A 24,011-nucleotide genomic window follows, 5' to 3' on the forward strand; every position below is an offset into this window, starting at 1 on the left:
GATTAAATTAAGCTTAAAAGCCCCTTCAGCCCTAAAAACGCTCTAGTGGCTTCTGTTTCCACGGGCTTCTGTTTCCAGTGGCTTCTGTTTCCACGGGCTTCTGTTTCCAGCAGCTTCTGTTCCCAGTGGCCTCTGCATATGGCAGACTGGTTGAGCTTTTAAAAAATTCCTTTCAATACAAAATACATTAAAATTCTGGGTAAAATAAAATGTCATTCAAAAAACCCTCACTGAGACTGGGCATGGTGGCTCATGCCTGTAATCTCAGCACTTTGTGAGGCTGAGGTGGGTGGATCACAAGGCCAGAAGTTCAAGACCAGCCTGGCCAACATGGTAAAACCCCGTCTCTACTAAAAATACAAAAATTAGCCGGGCGTGGTGGCGGGCACCTGTAATCCCAGCTACTCAGGAGGCTGAGGCAGGAGAATCGCTTGAACCTGGGGGACAGAGGTTGCAGTGAGCTGAGATTGTGCCACTGCACTCCAGCCTGGGTGACTGAGCAAGACTCCGAAGAAAAAAAAAAACACCCTCACTGAGCTGGCAACAGCATAAAGAAATTCCTCAGAGGCCAAAAATGACCCCAAAAGCAAAAATTCAGAGTCCTCAAAAAAGGCTTTAGTCTCACAGCATTCCTGGGAACACCTGCACATCTGTAACACCCTAGAAGTTCTTCCTCAAACCGATGAAGAGAATCCACAAAAATCCAGCTGGGCACAGTGGCTCACACCTGCAATCCCAGCACTTTGGGAGGCAGAGGCAGGTAGATCATTTGAGGTCAGAAATTCAAGACCAGCCTGGCCAACATGGTGAAACTCTGTCTCTACTAAAAATACAAAAATTAGCCAAGCATGGTGTTGGGCACCTGTAGTCCCAGCTACTTAAGAGGCTGAGGCAGGAGAATCGCTTGAACCCAGGAAGCGGAGGTTACAGTAAGCCGAGATGATACCACAGCACTCCAGCCTGGGCAACAGAATGAGACTCTGTCTCAAAAAAAAAAAAAGAAAAGAAAAGAAAAAGAAAAAAACAGAATTTTTTTACTTCTTACTAGCCAATCTCTCATTATTCTAATCCCTTGTTATAGTGAATAATTTTAAAATTTTTGATATTAAATTTTACCTGTTGAAATTATTGTGCAGTTGCCTTCTCCTGATTGGACTCAGATGTATAAACTCAGACTATCCTTTTATAAACTCTGGCTTAACAACTGTATTTTTATATCCTAGCATCAATCAGTAGGAAAATAAAAAATTGAAAATTCCATTTACAATCATACCAAGAAACATAAAATGCACAGAAATAAATTTAACCAAAGATGTACATGACCTCTTTGCTGAAAACTATGTAACATTGCTGAGAGAAATTCAACAAGACTTAAAGAAAGAAATACATTACATTTCTAGACGGAAAAACTCAATACTTTTATTTTATTTTATTTTTGAGACTAGGTATTGCTCTGTTGTCCAGGCTGGAGTACAGTGGCACAATCATAGCTCACTGCAGGCTCAAACTCCTGGGTTCAAGCAATCCTCCCACCTCAGCCTCCAGAGTAGCTAGGACTGCAGGCATATGCCACTGTGCCCAACTAATTTCTTTGTGTGTGTGTGTGTGTGTGTGTGTGTGTGTGTGTGTGTGTGTGTGGAGATGGGGTCTTACTTTGCTGGCCATGCTGGTCTTGAACTCCTGGCCTCAAGTGATCCCTCTGCCTCAGCCTCCCAAATTACAGTCATGAGCCACCATGCCTAGCCAAAAACTCAGTACTTTTAGATGTCAGTTCTCTCCAAATTCATCTATGGATTTAATGCAATTCTAATCATAATTTCAGAAAGCATTTTTTTTAATAAATTAAACAGTTAATTTTTAAATTTATATGAAAATGCAGAGGACTGGAATACCCAAAGCAATCTTTAAAAAAAAATAGGCCAATATTTTACATGACCTGAGTTCAAGACTTATTATAAAATTACACTAATCAAGACAGGGTAGTACTGGCATAAGAACTGACAAATAGATCAATAGAAAAAGAAAAAATGAGCCCAGACTAGAACTATACCTGTACCATCATTTGATTTTCAACAATGATGCCAAAGCACTTCAGTGAGGAAAGTCTATCCAATAAATTATCCCAGAGTACTTGATATTCATATGGAAAAAATAATAACAAACCTCGGCTCCTACCTTATAGTATACCCAGAAACTAACTCAAGATGAATCAGAGACCTAATTATAAAAGCTAAAACCATAAAGCTTTTAGGAAAAAAAAATTGAGAGAACATCTGCATGACTAGAGAAGATGCAAAAGTGTCTTAGGACACTGGAAGCAGTCATCATAACAGAAAATATTGATAAATTGACTTTACCGGAATTTAAAACTTCTATTCATCAAAAATCACACTTATGAAAACAAATAGGCAGGCCAAAGAATGGGAGAAAATATTTACAGTATCTGACAAAGGGACTGGTAGTCAAGATCCATAAGAAACTCCTAAAACTTGCCCGGGCGTGGTGGCTCATGCCTATAATCCCAGCACTTTGGGAGGCGGAGGCAGGCAGATCACCTGAGGTCAGGAGTTTGAAACCAGTCTGGCCAATATGGTGAAACCCCATCTCTACTAAAAAGACAAAAAAATTAGCTGGGCATGGTGCAGGCGCCTATAATCTTAGCTACTTGGGAGGCTGAGGCACGAAAATCACTTGACCCTGGGAGGCAGAGGTTGCAGTGAGCTCACACTGCACCATTGCACTCCAGCCTGGGCAACAAGAACGAAACTCCATCTCAAAAACAACAAGAATATGTAGATTGAGGGTAGAGCCAAGATGGCTGAATAGGAACAGCTCCAGTCTACAGCTCCCAGCATGAGTGACACAGAAGACGAATGATATCTGCATTTCCAACTGAGGTACCGGGTTCATCTCACTGGGGATTATTGGACAGTGGGTGCAGGACAGTGGTTGCAGTGCACCAAGCAGGAGCCAAAGCAAGAAGTGCAAGGGGTCAGGGAATTCTCTTTCCTAGCCAAGGAAAGGGGTGACAGACGGCACCTGGAAAATCAGATCACTCCCACCCTAATACTGCACTTTTCCAATGGTCTTAGCAAACAGTACACCAGGAGATTGTATCCTGCGCCTGGTTCTGAGGGTCCTACGCCCATGGAGCCTCGCTCATTGCTAGCACAGCAGTCTGAGATCAAACTGAAAGGTGGCAGCGAGGCTGGGGGAGGGGTGCCAGCCATTGCAAAGGCTTGAGTAGGTAAACAAAGCGGCTTGGAAGCTCGAACTGGGTGGAGCCCACCACAGATCAAGGAGGCCTGCCTGCCTCTGTAGACTCTACTTCTGGGGGCAGGGCATAGCCAAACAAGAGGCAGCAGAAACCTCTGCAGACTTAAATGTCCCTGTCTGACAGCTTTGAAGTGAGTAGTGGTTCTCCCAGCAGCAGCTTGAGATCTGAGAATGGACAGACTGCCTCCTCAAGTGGGTCCCTGACCCCCGAGTAGCCTAACTGGGAGGCACCCCTCAGTAGGGGCAGACTGACACCTCACACGGCCTGGTACTCCTCTGAGACAAAACATCCAGAGGAATGATCAGGCAGCAACATTGCTGTTCACCAACATCCACTGCTCTGCAGCCTCTGCTGCTGATACCCAAGAAACAGGGTCTGGAGTGGACCTCCAGCAAACTCCAACAGACGTGGAGCTGAGGGTCCTGACTGCTAGAAGGAAAACTAACAAACAGAAAGGACACCCACACCAAAATCCCTTCTGTACGTCACCATCATCAAACACCAAAGGTAGATAAAACCACAAAGATGGGGAAAAAACAGAGCAGAAAAACTGAAAATTCTAAAATCAGAGCATGTCTCCTCCTCCAAAGGAACGCAGCTCCTCACCAGCAACGGAACAAAGCTGGACAGAGAATGACTTTGACGAGTTGAGAGAAGAAGGCTTCAGACAATTAAACTACACCAAACTAAAGGAGGAAGTTCAAACGCATGGCAAAGAAGTTAAAAACCTTGAAAAAGGATTAGACGAATGACTAACTAGAATAACCAATGCAGAGAAGTCCTTAAAGGACCTGATGGAGCTGAAAACCATGGCACGAGAACTACGTGACGAATGCACAAGCCTCAGTAGCTGATTCGATAAACTGGAAGAAAGGATATCAGTGATGGAAAATCAAATGAATGAAATGAAGTGAGAAGAGAAGTTTAGAGAAAAAAGAATAAAAAGAAATGAACAAAGCCTCCAAGAAATATGGGACTATGTGAAAAGACCAAATCTATGTCTGATTGGTGTCCCTGAAAGTGATGGGGAGAATGGAACCAAGTTGGAAAACACTCTGCAGGATATTATCCAGGAGAACTTCCCCAATCTAGCAAGGCAGGCCAACATTCAGATTCAGGAAATACAGAGAACGCCACAGAGATACTCCTCGAGAAGAGCAACTCCAAGACACATAACTGTCAGATTCACCAAAGTTGAAATGAAGGAAAAAATGTTAAGGGCAGCCAGAGAGAAAGGTCGGGTTACCCACAAAGGGAAGCCCATCAGATTAACAGTGGATCTCTCGGCAGAAACTGTACAAGCCAGAAGAGAGTGGGGGCCAATATTCAACATTCTTAGAGAAAAGAATTTTCAACCCAGAATTTCATATCCAGCCAAACTAAGCTTCATAAGTGAAGGAGAAATAAAATCTCCGCAAATGCTGAGAGATTTTGTCACCACCAGTGCCTTTCTGAAGGAAGCACTAAAAATGGAAAGGAACAACTCGTACCAGCCACTGCAAAAACATGCCAAATTGTAAAGACCATTGAGGCTAGGAAGAAACCGCATCAACTAACGAGCAAAATAACCAGCTAACATCATAATGACAGGATCAAATTCACATATAACAATATTAACCTTAAATGTAAATGGGCTAAATGCTCCAATTAAAAGACACAGACTGGCAAATTGGATAAAGAGTCAAGATCCATCAGTGTGCTGTATTCAGGAAACCCATCTCATGTGCAGAGACACACATAGGCTCAAAATAAAGGGATGGAGGAAGATCTACCAAGCAAAAGGAAAACAAAAAAAGGCAGGGGTTGCAATCCTAGTCTCTGATAAAACAGACTTTAAACCAACAAAGATCAACAGAGACAAAGAAGGCCATTACATAATGGTAAAGGGACCAATTCAACAAGAAGAGCTAACTATCCTAAATATATATGCACCCAATACAGGAGCACCCAGATTCATAAAGCAAGTCCTTAGAGATCTACAAGGACACTTAGACCCTACACAATAATAATGGGAGACTTTAACACCCCACTGTCAACATTAGACAGATCAACGAGACAGAAAGTTAACAAGGATATCCAGGAATTGAATTCAGCTCTGCACCAAGCGGACCTAATAGACATCTACAGAACTCTCCACCGCAAATCAACAGAATATACATTCTTTTCAGCACCACACCACATCTATTCCAAAATTGACCACATAGTTGGAAGTAAAGCACTCCTCAGCAAATGTAAAAGAACAGAAATTATAACAAACTGTCTCTCAGACCACAGTGCAATCACACTAGAACTCAGGATCAAGAAACTCACTAAAAACTGCTCAACTACATGGAAACCGAACAACCTCCTTCTGAATGACTACCGGATACATAACGAAATGAAGGCAGAAATAAAGATGCTCTTTGAAACTAACGAGAACAAAGACACAACATACCAGAATCTCTGGGACACATTCAAAGCAGTGTGTAGAGGGAACTGTATAGCACTAAATGCCCACAAGAGAAAGCAGGAAAAATCTAAAATTGACACCCTAGCATCACCATTAAAAGAACTAGAGAAGCAAGAGCAAACACATTCAAAAGCTAGCAGAAGGCAAGAAATAACTAAGATCAGATCAGAACTGAAGGAAACAGAGACACAAAACACCCTTCAAAAAATCAATGAATCCAGGAGATGGTTTTTTGAAAAGATCCACAAAATTGATAGACCGCTAGCAAGACTAATAAAGAAGAAAATAGAGAAGAATCAAACAGATGCAATAAAAAATGACAAAGGGGATATCATCATAGATCCCACAGAAATATAAACTACCATCAGAGAATACTATAAACACCTCTATGCAAATAAACTAGAAAATCTAGAAGAAATGGATAAATTCCTCAATACATACACCCTCCCAAGACTAAACCAGGAAGAAGTTGAATCTCTGAATAGACCAATAACAGGCTCTGAAATTGAGGCAATAATTAATAGCTTACCAACCAAAAAAAGTCCAGGACCAGATGGATTCATAGCCAAATTCTACCAGGGGTACAAGGAGGAGCTGGTACCATTCCTTCTAAAACGATTCCAATCAATAGAAAAAGAGGGAATCCTCCCTAACTCATTTTATGAAGCCAGCATCATCCTGATACCAAAGCCTGGTAGAGACACAACAAAAAAAGATAATTTTAGACCAATATCCTTGATGAACCTCAATGCAAAAATCCTCAATAAAATACTGGCAAACCAAATCCAGCAGCACATCAAAAAGCTTATCCAGCATGATCAAGTGGGCTTCATCCCTGGGATGCAATGCTGGTTCAACATACGCAAATCAATAAACATAATCCAGCATATAAACAGAACCAACGACAAAAACCACATGATTATCTCAATAGATGCAGAAAAGGCCTTTGACAAAATTCAACAACGCTTCATGCTAAAAACTCTCAATAAATTAGGTATTGATGGGACGTATCTCAAAATAATAACAGCTATCTATGACAAACCCACAGCCAATATCATACTGAATGTGCAAAAACTGGAAGCATTCCCTTTGAAAACTGGTACTAGACAAGGATGCCCTCTCTCACCGCTCCTATTCAACATAGTGTTGGAAGTTCTGGCCAGGGAAATCAGGCAGGAGAAGGAAATAAAGGGTATTCAATTAGGAAAAGAGGAAGTCAAATTGTCCCCGTTTGCAGATGACATGATTATATATTTAGAAAACCCCATCGTCTCAGCCCAATATCTCCTGAAGCTGATAAGCAACTTCAGCAAAGTCTCAGGATACAAAATCAATGTACAAAAATCACTAGCATTCTTATACACCAATAACAGACAAACAGAGAGGCAAATCATGAATGAACTCCCATTCATAATTGCTTCAAAGACAATAAAATACTTAGGAATCCAACTTACAAGGGACGGGAAGGACCTCTTCAAGGAGAACTACAAACCACTGCTCAATGAAATAAAAGAGGATACAAACAAATGGAAGAACATTCCACGCTCATGGGTTGGAAGAATCAATATCGTGAAAATGGCCATACTGCCCAAGGTAATTTATAGATTCAATGCCAGCCCCATCAAGCTACCAATGACTTTCTTCACAGAATTGGAAAAAACTACTTTAAAGTTCATATGGAACCAAAAAAGAGCCTGCATTGCCAAATCAATCCTAAGCCAAAAGAACAAAGCTGGAGACATCACGCTACCTGACTTCAAACTATACTACAAGGCTACAGTAACCCAAACAGCACGGTACTGGTACCAAAACAGAGATATAGACCAATGGAACAGAACAGAGCCCTCAGAAATAATGCTGCATATCTACAACTATCTGATCTTTGACAAACCTGACAAAAACAAGAAATGGGGAAAGGATTCCCTATTTAATCAATGGTGCTGGGAAAACTGGCTAGCCATATGTAGAAAGCTGAAACTGGATCCCTTCCTTACACCTTATACAAAAATTAATTCAAGATGGATTAAAGACTTAACTGTTAGACCTAAAACCATAAAAACCCTAGAAGAAAACCTAGGCAATACCATTCAGGACATAGGCATGGGCAAGGACTTCATGTCTAAAACACCAAAAGCAATGGCAACAAAAGCCAAAATTGACAAATAGGATCTAATTAAACTAAAGAGCTTCTGCACAGCAAAAGAAACTACCATCAGAGTGAACAGGCAACCTACAGAATGAGAGAAAATTTTTGCAATCTACTCATCTGACAAAGGGCTAATATCCAGAATCTACAATGAACTCAAACAAATTTACAAGAAAAAAACAAACAACCCCATCAACAGGTGGGCGAAGGATATGAACAGACACTTCTCAAAAGAAGACATTTATGCAACCAACAGACACATGAAAAAATGCTCATCATCACTGGCCATCAGAGAAATGCAAATCAAAACCACAGTCAGATACCATCTCACACCAGTTAGAATGGCCATCATTAAAAAGTCAGGAAACAACAGGTGCTGGAGAGGATGTGGAGAAACAGGAACACTTTTACACTGTTGGTGGGACTGTAAACTAGTTCAACCATTGTGGAAGACAGCGTGGTGATTCCTCAGGGATCTAGAACTAGAAATACCATTTGACCCAGCCATGCCATTACTGTTTATGTACCCAAAGGATTATAAATCACGCTGCTATAAAGACACATGCACACGTATGTTTATTGCAGCACTATTCACAATAGCAAAGACTTGGAACCAACCCAAATGTCCAACAATGATAGACTGGATTAAGAAAATGTGGCACGGCCGGGCGCGGTGGCTAACGCTTGTAATCCCAGCACTTTGGGAGGCCGAGGCGGGCGGATCACGAGGTCAGGAGATCGAGACCACGGTGAAACCCCGTCTCTACTAAAAATACAAAAAATTAGCCGGGCGTGGTGGCAGGCGCCTGTAGTCCCAGCTACTCGGAGAGGCTGAGGCAGGAGAATGGCATGAACCCGGGAGGCGGAGCTTGCAGTGAGCCGAGATTGCGCCACTGCACTCCAGCCTGGGCGACAGAGCGAGACTCCGTCTCAAAAAAAAAAAAAAAAAAAAAGAAAATGTGGCACATATACACCATAGAATACTATGTGGCCGTAAAAAATGATGAGTTCATGTCCTTTGTAGGGACATGGATGAAGCTGGAAACCATCATTCTCAGCCAACTATCGCAAGGACAAAAAACCAAACACCACATGTTCTCACTCGTGGGAATTGACAATGAGAACACACGGACACAGGAAGGGGAACATCACATACCGGGGCCTGTTGTGGGGTGGGGGGAGGAGGGAGGGATAGCATTAGTAGATACACCTAATGTTAAATGACGAGTTAATGGGTGCAGCACACCAACATGGCACATGGATACATATGTAACAAACCTGCACATTGTGAACATGTACCCTAAAACTTAAAGTATAATAAAAAAAAGACAAACAACCCAACTTAAAATATGGGTAAAAGATTTGAACAGATTTCCTAACTCTGTATGAATGGCAATAAACACATGAGAAAGTGCTCAATATCATTAGTCATCAGGGAAAAGCAAATTTAAACCAAATGAGATACCAATCCATGCTAAAATTCAATAGCCAAAATTTAAAACGCTTACGACACTAAATGTTGGCGACAATGTGGGAAAACTGGAACTCTTGTATTGTTCATGGGAAAGTAAAATGGTGAAACCCCTTGATACGGTTTGGCTCTGTGTCCCCACTCAACTCTCATCTGAAATTGTAATTCCCACATGTCAAGGGAGGGACCTGGTGGAAGGTGATTGGATCATGTAGGCAGTTTCCCCCATGCTGTTCTCATGATAGTGAGTTCTCACGAGATCCGAGGGGGTTTTTGTCTCTCTCTCTCTCCTGCTACCATGTAAGATGTGCCTTGCTTCTCCTTCACGTTCCGCCATGACTGTAAGTTTCCGGAAGCTTCCCCAGCCATGCAGAGACTGCGAGCCAATTAAACCTCTTTTTTTTTTTTTTTTTGAGACGGAGTCTCGCTCTTTCACCCAGGCTGGGGTGCAGTGGCGCGATCTCGGCTCACTGCAGGCTCCACCCCCTGGGGTTCACACCATTCTCCTGCCTCAGCCTCCCACGTAGCTGGGACTACAGGCGCCCGACACCTCACCCGGCTAATTTTTTGTATTTTTTAGTAGAGACGGGGTTTCACCGTGTTAGCCAGGATGGTCTCGATCTCCTGACCTCGTGATCCACCCGCCTCGGCCTCCCAAAGTGCTGGGATTACAGGCGTGAGCCACTGCACCCGGCCAATTAAACCTCTTTTCTTTATAAATTACCCAGTCTCAAGTAGTTATCTTTTTGTCTTTTTTTTTTTTTTTTTTTTGAGGTGGAGTCTCACTCTGTTGCCCAGGCTGGAGTGCAACGGCGCTATCTCTGTTCACTGTAACCTCCGCCTCCTGGGTTCAAGCAATTCTCTTGCCTCAGCCCCCCAAGTAGCTGGATTACAGGCACCCGCCACCATGCCCAGCTAATTTTTGTATTTTTAGCAGAGACGGGGTCTTGCCATGTTGGCCAGGCTTGTCTTGAACTGCTGACCTCAGATGAGCCACCCACCGCGGCCTCCGAAAGTGCTAGGATTACAGGCGTAAACTACCATGCCCGGCCTTCAGGTAGTTCTTTATAGCAGTGTGAGAATGGATTAATACACCGCTTCAAAAACATGTGAAACATACACCTATGCTGTGGCTCAACAATGAGAAATAAAAACATGTTTATGCAAACACTTACATAAGAATGCTTATAGCAGCTTTGTTCTTAATAGTCAAATCCCGAGTATTAATAGGAGGCTGGAATAAACAAACTGTGGTTTATAAAATTTCCCTTCATTAAAAAAGAATGAGCTACTGATACATTAAGCAGCATGGATGCCTCTCAAAACTCTTATGCTAACTGAAAGGAACCTCGCACACAAGCATGCATGCTGTACAACTCCACCTACGAGAAATTCTACAACAGGCAAATCTAATCTACGATGGAAAAAATCAGAATAGTCGTTATGTCTGAAAGGGTAAAGTTAAGAATTGACTTGGGACAGCCAGGTGCAGTGGTGTGCACCAGAGTCCCAGCTACTTGGGAGGCTGAGGCAGGAGGATTGCGTGAGCCCAGGAGTTTGAGGCTGCAGTGTGCTGTGATCACACCACTACATTCCAGCTTGGGTAACAGAGCAAGACCCTGTCTCTGGAAAACAAACAAACAAACAAATAATTGACTAGGGAGAGCATAAAGAAAATTTCTGAAGTGACGGTGATGTTTTATCACTTGATATGGGTTTGTATTACATAAAAGAATGCATTTTTCCAAATGTACACTTAAGATTTGAACATTTCATTGTATCTAAAGTTTACACTAAATGAAATATATATATATACACATATACATGTATACGTGTGTGTGTGTGTGTGTGTGTGTGATGAAGTCACCCCAGATAGCTGGAATTACCACCAGATTGTATAGTGGTGAACCTACAATTTTCTGAAGAAAAAGAAATATACTTAAAAATAAATATTGAACTCAATAATATGCATGTTTACATATGCACTGATGTCTTATCTTACTTTGAAATGGATGGATAATGGAAAAATGCATATTGAAACACATGCAGCAAACTGCTTATGGTGAAATCCTGGCAGTGGGTTTATGAGTTTTCATTGTAAAATTCTTTTAACTTTTCTGCATACTTACAGTTTTTCATAAGATATTGAGAAAAACCTTGAAAAACAAAAATACAAGAAAATGGGACTTTGAGGCGATAGAAATTTTCTTAAGACAAAAATGCACAGAAGATACATTTTACCACATTAACACAAAGAAACATTGGTCAGCAAAAGACATCGTGAAGAAAGGGAAGAGTGAAAATAACAAGCACCTGTAATCCCAGCACTTTGGGAGGCCAAGGCGGGCAGATCACCAGTGGTCAGGAGTTCAAGACCAGCCTGGCCAACATGGCAAAACACTGTCTTTACTAAAAATACAAAAATTAGCCAGGCGTGGTGGCACACACCTGTAATCTCAGCTCTCAGGAGGCTGAGGCAGGAGAATCGCTGAAACCCAGGAAGCAGAGGTTGAAGTGAGCCAACATCGCACCACTGCACTCCAGCCTGGGTGACAGAGCGAGACTCTGTCTCTAAATAAATAAATAAACAAATAAATAAATCTGAATGATCCGTGTGGGTCCAATGATACCATCACGTGTCCTTATAAGAGGGAGTCAAGGGAAACAGAACTACTAAAGAGGAGACGGCACTGCGACGATGCCAGCAGGTGCTGGATCATCACTGTCAAGGACTCCAGGCAGCATTAACAACTGAAGGGAACCAATGGTCCCCTCAGAGCATCCAAAAGGGGTCATTCCTGCCAACACCTTGCCTTTCGCACAGGAAAACTGCTCTCCTGACTTTTGACTTCCAGAACTTAAGGGAATACATTTGCATTGCTTTCAGCCACTAAGTTTGTGGCGATTTGTCACAGCAGCAACAGGAATCTGACACAGGGAAGAAGTGGCTCTGAAAGGTTCTACGTCACTGCCAGGGGTATACATTGGTTTAACCATTTTAGAAAATAGTTTGTAATTATCTGGATAAACTGAAGATGTGTGTACCCTATACTCAGCCATCCCATGCTAAAACAAATACTCCAAAGAAATTATTGCATGTATGCACCAGGGAACAGGCAAAACAATGTTCATGGCATCATTACCACAATAGCAAACAAAGAAACTACCTCAATTTCATAAGCAGGCAAATTTATATATAAACTGTGATGAAATCCTGTAACAGAATATTGTACAGCATGGAAAATTAGTGAAATACAGCATTAGTACTGATGACTCTCAAAAACATAACTATAAGAGGAAAAGCAGGTCTGAGAAAAATGCATACTTTATTAAAATACGTTTGTATATATTCATATATATTTACCAAAACAGGCAAAATTTTAAAATATATTACTTAGAGATACATATATAGAGAGAGAAACTGTAACAAAAGAAACAATAAGCGCTGGGCACGGTGGCTCACGCCTGTAATCCCAGCACTTTGAGAGGCCGAGGTGGGTGGATCACTTAAGGCCAGGAGTTCAAGACCAGCCTGGTGAAACCCTGTCTCTACTAAAAATACAAAAATTAGCTGGGCATGGTGGTGCGCACCCGTAATCCCTATTCAGGAGGCTGAGGCAGGAGAAGCACTTGAACCCAGGAGGCAGAGGCTGCAGTGAGCCGAGATCGCACCACTGCACTCCAGCCTGGGTGACAGAGTGAGATTCCATCTCAAAAAGAAAAAAAAAAAGAAACAACAATTATAAAATTTAAGAGTAGTAGCCTCTGAGGAAGGAAAAAGAAAGAAGTGACAATAATGTCCTATTTTCCACACTCAGGTACTCTTTTTCTCTTTTTATCCCTTAACTTGACAACTCCATTTAAAAAAAAATAAGAAACCTTTAAAATTCATCTCCTTTCTCTCCCAACTCCTCTTGAAACATGGTAAGATAATTTAGTGCATTCTTAAGATTCTTTTTCTTTTCTTCTTATATTACACAATTCCAGAACATTTATTTATCCTATTCACTTGTTTCAAACATATATATATTTTGTCCCACTTTTCTCTCCCTTAAGATTTTTCTGTTTCTTTATTGTTTTGTCTTGATCTTTTCTCAATATTTTCTTCAGACAAAATAAGGGATTATATACGACATGAATTCTTGTCCATACACAAACATCTTACTCCCTGTAGGTCAATCATGTCTTCACTAGGTATAGAATTCTTGCTTGGAAGCCCTTTATTTCAATGGTCTACACAAGTTCTTCTCCTGTCTTCTTTTTTTTTTTTTTTTTTTTTTTTTTGGAGACGGAGTCTTGCCCTGCCACCCAGGCTGGAGTGTGCAGTGGTGCAATCTTGGCTCACGGTAACCTCCACTTCCCAGGTTCAAGCAATTCTCCTGCCTCAGCCTCCGGAGTAGCCGGGATTTCAGGCGCCCACCACCGCGCCGGGCTAATTTTTGTATTTTTGGTAGAGACAGGGTTTCACCATGTTGGTCAAGCTGGTCTTGAACTCCTGACCTCAAATGATCCACCCGCCTCAGACTCTCTACTAAAAATACAAAAAAAAATTAGCCAGATTTGGTGGCACACACCTGTAATCGCAGTTACTCAGGCGACAGAGGAATGAGAATCACTTGGACCTGAGAGGAGGAGATTACGGTGACCCGAGATCACACCACTGCACTCCAGCCTGGGTGACAGAGTGACTCTGTCTCAAAAAAATAAAAATTGGTCAAAGGATATGAATAGGCAATATGGAAAAAAGCAAGTCCAAATGACCAGTGAGCATATTAAAAAGGTGGTCAAATTCACTATTAGTTAGGGAAGTATAAGTTAAAATAACAAGATTTTATGTTATACCCATCAAACTATAAAAATTCATAATGCGCTATAACACCTATTGCTAAGTAGGGATGTAGGGGAAGGGGTGCTTTCATATCTTGTTCCTTGAAGTGTGAAGTGTTACAGCTTTATGGAAGGTGATCTGACAATTTAAAAGTTTTTTTTTTATTTTAAAGTTTAAAATGCATATTCCAGCTGGACACAGTGGCTCACGCATGTAATCCCAGCACTGTGGGAGGCCGAGTTAGGCAGATAACCCGAGGTCAGGCATTCGAGACCAGCCTGGCCAACATGGCAAAACCCCTCCTCTACTAAAACTACAAAAATTAGCCAGGTGTGATGGCAGGCGCCTGTAGTCCCAGCTACTCTGGAAGCTGAGGCAGGAGAATTGTTTGAACCCAGGAGGCGGAGGTTGCAGGGAACAGAGATTGTACCGTTGCACTCCAGCCTGGGCGACAGAGCAAGACTCCATCTGAAAAAATAATAATAAAATAAAATAAAATACATATCCCTTCAACCCAGCAAGTCTGCTCATGAGGATGGGTCCCACAGAAACACAATCACCAAAGTGAAGGGCGTTAGGCAAGAACGGTTACTGCAGCATGTTCATACTGGAGAAAACCTTGGAAACAAAGTGACTGCCCTTCCACCAGGGGGCGCTGCAGTCAGTTAGGGTGCAGACTCAGCAGGAAATACGATGCAGCCACTTTAAAAAGTGTAAAAGGTGACTCCAATGTTTCTCAGCCTTTTTCTATTATCACCTTCCAGGAGCCTCCTTAGACATTTTCCCTCTAATTGCTCCTCCATGGAATTCTAGTACCACAAACATACAGAAACATACAGCATATCTATTTACATACTGTATGTGTCTCTGTGCTTTATACCCAAAAAGAGTACAATTTTTTCATACATCCTCTGAGAAGCAATTTTCACCTTCTCTGGGCACGCTATCACTCCCATTGGGAATGCATGAACTACATCCATTGATTTGGAAAGATTTTCGCAGGACATTTTTAAGTGAGAAAAGCAACATGCAGAAAAGTATATATGATTCCAACCGTAAAATTAATCAAAAAAGCTTCTATGAGTGTGTGTGTGTGTGTGTGTGTATGTGTGTGTGTACGTGAGATTAAATGAATAGGAAAAAAATATGGAAGAATACATTACAGGTTGTTAATATAAGATTACCTTGGAAGGCCAAGTGTGGTGGTTCATGCCTGTAATCCCAGCACTTTGGGAGGCTGAGGCAGGTGGATCACCTAAGGTCAGGAGTTTGAGATCAGCCTGACCAACATGGTGAAATCCCATCTCTACTAAAAATATGAAAATTAGCCGGGAGTGGTGGCACGTGCCTGTAATCACAGCTACTTGGGAGACTGAGGCAGGAGAATCACTTGAACTCAGGAGGCAGATGTTGCAGTGAGCCAAGATTGTGCCACTGCACTCCAGCCTAAGTGACAGAATGAGACCCTGTTTAAAAAAAAAGGATTACATGGGGTTGGGGAGACCTGATGTAATTGGGGACATGGGGTCGGTGGGGACAGAAAAGGGAGACAAGCAAAGGAAAACGGAGAAAGGAAGTGTACATGTAATCTCATGTACACACACACGAAATAAAAAGTACAATATAATCAAATTTATATCAATTATACATGCAGAAAAGGTTTGTTTTATTCTTCAGAGAGATGTTCCAAGGCTCTTGCCCAGTGAGAATGAAAAGGAAGAGAGTGATCTCAGCCTACTCAGAAGCAGGGAGCGAGCAGCACCCGTGCCTCCCACAGGACAGGCTGCAAAAGCCCACACTGCAAATGTCCGCGCTGTGGCTGTGCGCCTCCCCTAGCTCTGTCCACCCTCTTTCCAATGGAAAGAATACAAGAACATACTCTTCTGAGATTTTTGACTCTTCCAATTTTTTGTAATGTAGCAGATTCAGTTGCGGACATGAAAACTCTCATGTAAGAGGGGCTTTCCTTGGTTCAGGGAGAAAGGGGAGCAAGTCATATGAACACTTCCAGGATCACCCTTCTTCCCAAAACTTTATGCTCTGTTGGCCTAAAGTTCTTAGTTCCAAAGGGAGGAATGCTTCCACCAGGAGAAACAACAATGATTCCACTGAGCTGGAAGTTAACATGGCACCCAGCCACTTTGGACACCCCATGCCTCTGAGTCAACAGGCAAAGGGAGTTATGGTGTTAGCTGGGGTGATTGATCTAGAGCACCAAAGGGAAACTGGCCTACTACTCCACAATGGAGGTAGGGAAGAGCATGTCTGGAATACAGGAGATCCCTTAGGGCATCTCTTAGTATTTCCATACCCCATGATTAAGGTCAGTGGGAAACTACAACAACCTAATCTAGGCAAACTGGCCTGGATTGGCCAAACCCAAATGACCCAGACTCTTCAGGACTGAAAGTTTGGGTCACCCTGCCAGGTACAGAATCACAACCAGCTAAGGTGCTTGCTGAAGGCAAAAGGAATACAGAATGGGTGGTAGAAGAAAATGCTATAAATACCAGCTACAACCACATGATCAGTTACAGAAATAAACACTGTAATTGTCCTATTTTCTCAATGTTTTGTTAAGAATATGTTTGTTGGCCAGGCACGGTGGCTCATGCCTGTAATCCCAACACTTGGGAAGCCCAGGCTAGGGTAGATCACCTGAGGTCAGGAGTTCGTGAACAGCCTGGCCAACGTGGTGAAACCCCATCTCTACTAAAAATACAAAAATTAGCCAGGCGTGGTGGCAGGCACCTGTAATCCCGGCTACTAGGGAGGCTGAGGCAGGAGAATCACTTGAACCCGGGAGATGGAGGTTGCAGTGAGCTGAAATTTTGACAGAGCACAACTCCATCTTAAAAAAAAAAAAAAGTTTGTGTGCATAGGTACATGTATCAAGCTAATACAGTTTTTCCCTCTGATTCTCTTATAATGTAACATAAGATGTGTTGACTTTACATCACTATTTATTGTTAATTTTACATCATAGTACTTAAGTTATGAGGTATCAGTAGAAGAACAATCGTTTCTCAAAAACTTTACCTCTCTGCTGGGGAAGGGGTTAGTGTGTTTTCACTTGTACGCAGGCCAGTTGTATCATGTTAGGTAGGATTACAACCTTGTTATTGTCTTTATTTGGAGATTAAGTATGGCTTAAGAAGATGCATCCAGGTGCCAAGTTGATAAGGGATGGACTGGTGATAGTTACTTTCATCTATTAACTTGACTGGATGAAGGTACCAGACAGTTGGTAAAATATTATTTCCTTGTGTGTGTTTGAGGAGAGTCTGGAAGAGATTCGCTCCTGAATTGGTGAACTGAGGAAAGCAGATGCTCCCCCCACCAACGTGGGTAGGCACCATCCAATCTACTGAGTGCCTGAATAGAACCAAAAGGCGGAAAAAGGAAGGATTCATTCCTTCTCCCTCTCTCTGTCTCTCTTTCCTTGTGCTGAAAAACATCGATCTCATCCTGCCTTTGGACATTGGTGCTCCTAGTTCTTGGGCCTTTGAACTCGGACTGGGACTCACATCATCAGCTTCCCTGGTTCTCAGGCCTTCAGATTCAGATTGAATCATACCATCGGCTTTCTGGGTTCTCCATGTTGCAGACAGCAGATTGTGGGACTTCTCAGCCTCCATAATCCTGTGAGCCAATTCCTATGATAGATATGTGTCCAGAATTGGTGGGTTCTTGGTCTCACTGACTTCAAGAATGAAGCCGTGGACCCTCGCGGTGAGTGTTAGAGCTCTTAAGGTGGCGCGTCTGCAGTTTGTTCCTTCTGATGTTCGGATGTGTTCAGAGTTTCTTCCTTCTGGTGGTCTCGCTGGCTCAGGAGCGAAGCTGCGGAACTTCACGGTGAGTGTTACAGCTCTTAAGGCGGAGCATCTGGAGTTGTTCGTTCCTCCCAGTGGGTTCGTGGTCTCGCTGGCTTCAGGAGTGAAGCTGCAGACCTTCCTGGTGAGTGTTACAGCTCATAAAGGCAGTGTGGACCCAAAGAGTGAGCAGCAGCAAGAGTTATTGCAAACAGCAAAAGAACAAAGGTTCCACAGTGTGGAAGGGGACCAGAGCCAGTTGCCACTGCTGGCTCTGGGCAGCCTGCTTTTATTCTCTTATCTGGTCCCTCCCACATCCTGCTGATTGGTCCATTTTACAGAGAGCCAAGTGGTCTGTTTTGACAGGGTGCTGATTGGTGCATTTACAATCCCTGAGCTAGACACAAAGGTTCTCCACGTCCCCACTAGATTAGCTAGATAGAGTGCCCACACAAAGGTTCTCCAAGTCCCCACCAGAGTAGCTAGATACAGAGTGTCGATTGGTGCATTCACACACCCTGAGCTAGACACAGGGTGCTGATTGGTGTGTTTACAAACCTTGAGCTAGATACAGAGTGCCGATTGGTGTATTTACAATCCCTTAGCTAGACATAAAGGTTCTCCAAGTCCCCACCAGACTCAGGAGCCCAGCCGGCTTCACCCAGTGGATCCCGCACTGGGGCCGCAGGTGGAGCTGCCTGCCAGTCCTGTGGAGCGCGCCCGCACTCCTCAGCACTTGGGTGGTTGATGGGACTGGGTGCCATGGAGCAGGGGTGGCACTCGTCCAGGAGGTTTGGGCCGTGCAGGAGCCCACGGAGGTGGGGGAGGCTTAGGCATGGTGGGCTGCAGCTCCCGAGCCCTGCCCCTAGGGAAGGCAGCTAAGGCCCTGCGAGAAATTGAGCACAGCAGCTGCTGGCCCGGGTGCTAAGCCCCTCACTGCCCGGGGCCGGCGGGGCCCGCCAGCTGCTCCAAGTGTGGGGCCCGCGGAGCCCACACCCACCCGGGACTCGCGCTGGCCCACAAGCACTGCCTGCAGCCCCTGTTCCCGCCCACGCCTCTCCCTCCGCACCTCCCCGCAAGCTGAGGGAGCCGGCTCCCGCCTTGGCCAGCCCAGAAAGGGGCTCCCACAGTGCAGCGGTGGGCTGAAGGGCTCCTCAAGTGCCTCGAAAGTGGGAGCCCAGGCAGAGGAGGCGCTGAGGGCGAGCGAGGGCTGTGAGGACTGCCAGCACGCTGTCACCTCTCAGATAGATAGATGATAGATAGATGATAGATAGATAGATAGATAGATAGATAGATAGATAGATAGATAGATAGATGATAGATAATAATAGATAGATAGATACACACACTATTGGATCTGTTTCTTTGAAGAACCTGCTTAATTCAAGCCTGTGGTGGTTAAGTTTAGGTGTCCACTTGACTGGGTTAGGAATACCTAGAGAGCTGGTAAAGCACTGTTTCTGGATGTGTCCATACAGGTATTTCCGGAGGACATTGGCAAGTGAGTCAGTGGACTGAGTGGGGATCTGCCCTCAGTGTGGGTGAATGCAGATTACCAATTCACCCCTATCAGCTGGGGGCCCAGAAAGAACAAACGGGCAACTTTCTCTCTCTCGTGCAGCTGGGATACACTCTTCTTTTCTGTCCTTGGACATTAGGACTCCAGGCTTTCTGGCTTGTGGACTCCAGGACTTACACCAGCAGCCCTGTGGATCCTCAGGTTTCTGGCCTCAGACCAGAAGTTACACCATGGGCTTCTCTGGCTCTGAGGCCTCCAGACTTGGACTGGACCATGCCACTGGCATCCCAGATTCTCCAGGTCGCAAATGGCCTTCATGGGACTTCTCAGCCTCCATAATGGCATGAGCCAATCCTTGTAATAATTCCTCTCTCATCTGTCTATCTATCTATCTGCCTATCTATATCTCTATTTATTTACCCATCTCTCTATCTCTCTATTCATCCTATTGCTTCTATCTCTCCAGAGGACCATGACTACTACAAAGCCCCATGATTTTTGGTTGCAGGTTGTCACAACGTGAGCAGTTACCGCTTGCTACTTAGTGTGGCTCAGGTGGGCTGTCTTCCTTCTCTCTAAGTCACAGCCTGTTGCAGAGGATGGCAAGCTGCCTGGCCCTCCTTAGGAGAAGGCTTGGCTTTTTCTGCTCATCACATCACCAGCCTCAAGGCTCAGCTTTGTTTTTATTCCCTGATGGCTGTCTCTCTGCCTTACACCTACTGTTGTCTAACACTTAAAAACAATCATATTTCCGGCAACGTTAGTTTAATTTCACAAACATTGCTGAATTCTGAGCAGAATGCTAAGGACCATTAGGAATAATAATAATAAGGTCGATGCAGCCTACACAGAGATGACAGAAGGGCGGGAAAGAACCCAGATGGGCATGGGGTAGAAATGGAGGAGAAAGTTGGCCAGAATAGGAGGTCTGACCCTTGCCAAGGTGGAATCAGGGTCAGAATCACAGAGTCCACTGAGCATTGTCAACTGGGGTTAGATCTGAGTCAAGCTGATGCCCAAGGGTTGGAGCTCCAAGAGCGGGGCAGAGCCATGCAGCAGCATCTCAGAAGCCGCAGTGCTTCTCTGCATCAGACAAGCGGCAGTAATGTGGAGGTCAACACAAAAAGACCAGCATGAGGATCCAGGGACAGCAAGGAGCTGGCAGGAGTGAGGTGGTGCGATGGCCAGGCCGGGCTCAGGGAAGGCTTCCATCCCCGTGGACGAAGCCCAGAGCCAAGACACAGCCCGGCCATGGCTGTGGAGTTCACGCAGGCTCCTGGGGCACCCAGGGGTCCCCAGACACCAGCAGGTTTACCACAGACGAGGGCTCTCCTTGGATCGGGGCAGAACAGGGCCAGTCTGCAGAAAGAAACTGACACCTGAAAGAAGAAAGGACTGACACCAGGTTAGTGGGGAAGACAAGACATCTAGGCATGAAACTAGAGAATCATTTGGAGCAGAGTGAATTAAATGCCAAAATGTGTGGAGCAGATGAAGAGGGAAGAGGAGAGACCAGTGGCTGCCAATTTGTCCGAAAAGCCTGCAGATCACTCTCTTCATGTCAAGGTTTCTATTTTTTGCCTTGGGGAGGAGACATGATTATGACATTTCTACAATCACTGGAAAATAACATTGCTAAAATTATATTTCTTGGAGGCTTTGGGGTTTTTTTTTCAAGATGCACATCCCGTGGCTGGGTCCTGCCCAGCCGGCCCCATGTGGCCTGAATTCTTTTGTGCAAGGCCCATGGCTTCCTCCCAGGGGAAGCTCCGTGTCCCTTTCTTGGAAAGCAGACTTGGCTGGTTTGGCAGGATCATGGCCAGCTGTGTGGAGGAGGAGGAGAAGGAAGAGGAGGAGGAGGAGGAGGAAGAAGACTTCTCCTAAGTTCCTGACCCCCACCCCATAGCTGCCTGCTCAGTACCTGGGTGGGCAGGTACTGAAAATCAGCACAAAAGATGAGCCCCTGACTCTTCCAGGGTCAGGCCGGCTCAGGGACCCCAAAGCCTTTTCTCTTCCAACAGCACAAATGAGAAGCCACATTGCAGTATCAACCTTGGGAATTTCAAATACCTTTGAAACAGATAAGTTCTGTGAGGGAACATTCCTTTTTCTCTCTTTTCACACCATCTTCTCTTACCTTAAAACAATTTAAGAATGCACTGCACATTTAAGAATGCTTTTTCTCAGGAGGAAGAAAATTAATTAAAGATTGAAGGGCAGAAGTTGGGAAAAATCTAAAGAGCACCCCCAAAGTCACAGGAAAATGCTGCATTTTTTAATCTACACCTCATCACCTTGGCACTTTCTGGAATGTGATGAAATTATTTCTTAGATTTGCAAATAGGCATGACCATTTTGAATTTTGACTATATTAATTTATTTTTATATAATATATATGTATGTGTGTACAAATGAATGGATAGGTAGATAAATAAATACATGGATAGGTAGAAGATAGAAAGATAGATAGATAGATAGATAGATAGATAGATAGATAGATAGACAGACAGACAGACAGACAGATAGAAGAGATAGATGATGTCGAATAGTAATACATGTGTTTCCCCCACTCCTAAAAGACCCAGGCATAATCTGAGACTTTGGGCCCAGCCTCCAGCAGATAGGCCACAGGCACTCAGCCGGCTCTCTAGGCAGCAAGCCAGCTTTCTTCTCCCAACAGTGGCTGTCCTTCCCACCCCCTCCCCTGCTGCCTGCCTCTGTCCACTGTTTTGAGTCCAGACCAAGCCTTTCCAAGTGATCACAGCCCTTTCAGCCCATTGAGAACATCAGGCTTTTCTCCTTGCTTCTCCATTCGTTTGGGGACTTAAGAAAATCCCCCAGGGATTGGTCTAACACCACCCATCCTTACCACAGCCAGTAAGCCCACACCATGCTTTTCTGCTGTCTCCAAGATTGATACCCATTCCATAACTTTTCAGTAACTTTTTCCTACCTGGCTACTTTCTCCACACAAATTCCCAGGAATGCCACAGTTCCTCCTGTTTGTTTAGAGGTTTAAGCCTGGTGCCCCTGAAACCAGACTGACAGCTCTTGACTGTATCCCAACATGGGGGGTTGGGGGAGGTGGCAGTGAACCTTCATGAAGGCTGAAGTCCTGAGAGCCCCAGCTGACACCTCAGGGCTCCTGAGGAAGATGTGCAGTCCTCCTCCTCCACAAACGCTACACGTTTCACACACAAAGACATTCACGGTGTACACGTGCACGTGTTTATTCATTCATCAGACATTCATGAAGGACTTAGTACGTGCTGGGTATAAAGAGAGAAGAAGGTAAAAATGCTCATGTGCCCACATAATAGAGTCTGAGAAAGAGCGTGATCTTAGCCAAGGCATCAGCAAGAAAACACTCAAAAAAATAACACTCTTAAGCCCCATAATATAGCTGCTCCTTCAGCTCTGAATTCAGAGAAGCCCGCTCTCACCTCCCTTCCAACTGGTCCCACCTCCACCACCTGCCCATGAGCTGCCTCTCCATCCCTGGCCCCAGGGCCTGCCCAGTTAGCTCCTGTCTGCCCAGCCCAACAAGTTCGGGAGGCTGCTATCTTCTTGAAGCTCAAGAGGACCTCAGGATTCTCAGGACCTCTCTCTTCCACAGCCAGGCTGGCCTCCATGTTCTCTTTTATTCCCTGCTAGGGGCACTGGTTCTCTGCCTACATCCTGCCCTTCTTCCCTCTCTACCCTTCCTCCATGAATACGAACATTCTAAGAATTGCATGCTAACCATTCCAGGGAAGCAGAGATGAGCAAAATCCAAAGATTCCAGAACTGTACACAGTTCTCAGCCTGCAATCCCTGATCTTCATGTTTCTATCACAAAGTGAAGAGCCAAGGGGCTGTTCCTGACCTGAAGCTTTGATTTGTTTGCTGCTCTATGCTAATTTTTAAAAACGAGTTGCCAGCATTTAGAAAGTGAGAGTTTGCATTGGAAATATGAATTTTGAGCTTCTCTTGAAAAATTGCCAACTCTGGGCACACTGGGCCCAAGCTCCCATCCTGGGGTCTCAGACCAGCGTCCCTACCCTTCCCCATGTGATATAGTTTGGCTGTGTCCCCACCCAAATCTCACCTTGAATTGTAGCTCCCATAATTCTCATGTGTTGTGGGCGGGACCCAAAGGGAGATAATTGAATCATGGGGGTGGTTTCCCCCATACTGTTCTCATGGTAGTAGGTAAGTCTCACAAGACCTGATGATTTTGTAAGGGGAAAACCCTTGCACTTGATTCCCACTCTCTTGTCTGCCACCATGGAAGACATGCCTTTCACCTTCTGCCATGATTGTGAAGCCTCCCCAGCCACGTGGAACTGTGGGGCCACTAAACCTCTTTTCCTTTTTAAATTACCAGTCTCGGGTATATCAGCAGCATGAAAACGGAGTAATACACCATGGGAGGCTGATCTGAATTAAATTCGGCTTCTCCAGCTGCCAGGGCAGAGACCAATGCATAGGAGCAGGACAGACCAACGCAACATGAGGAAAAACATCTTA

At 44.2% G+C, this 24,011-nt stretch overlaps 1 non-coding gene across 1 annotated transcript; it reads left to right on the plus strand.

Moving 5' to 3' along the window:
* Positions 1-11,195: 11,195 nt before the first annotated feature.
* On the plus strand, positions 11,196-11,268 carry LOC129492430 (small nucleolar RNA SNORD65). Its single transcript, XR_008660878.2, has one exon. It is a non-coding gene; the product is annotated as a small nucleolar RNA SNORD65 (small nucleolar RNA).
* Positions 11,269-24,011: the final 12,743 nt, after the last annotated feature.

This window comes from Symphalangus syndactylus, chromosome 10, assembly GCF_028878055.3.
Source record: "Symphalangus syndactylus isolate Jambi chromosome 10, NHGRI_mSymSyn1-v2.1_pri, whole genome shotgun sequence".
Classification (NCBI taxonomy): Eukaryota; Metazoa; Chordata; class Mammalia; order Primates; family Hylobatidae; genus Symphalangus; species Symphalangus syndactylus.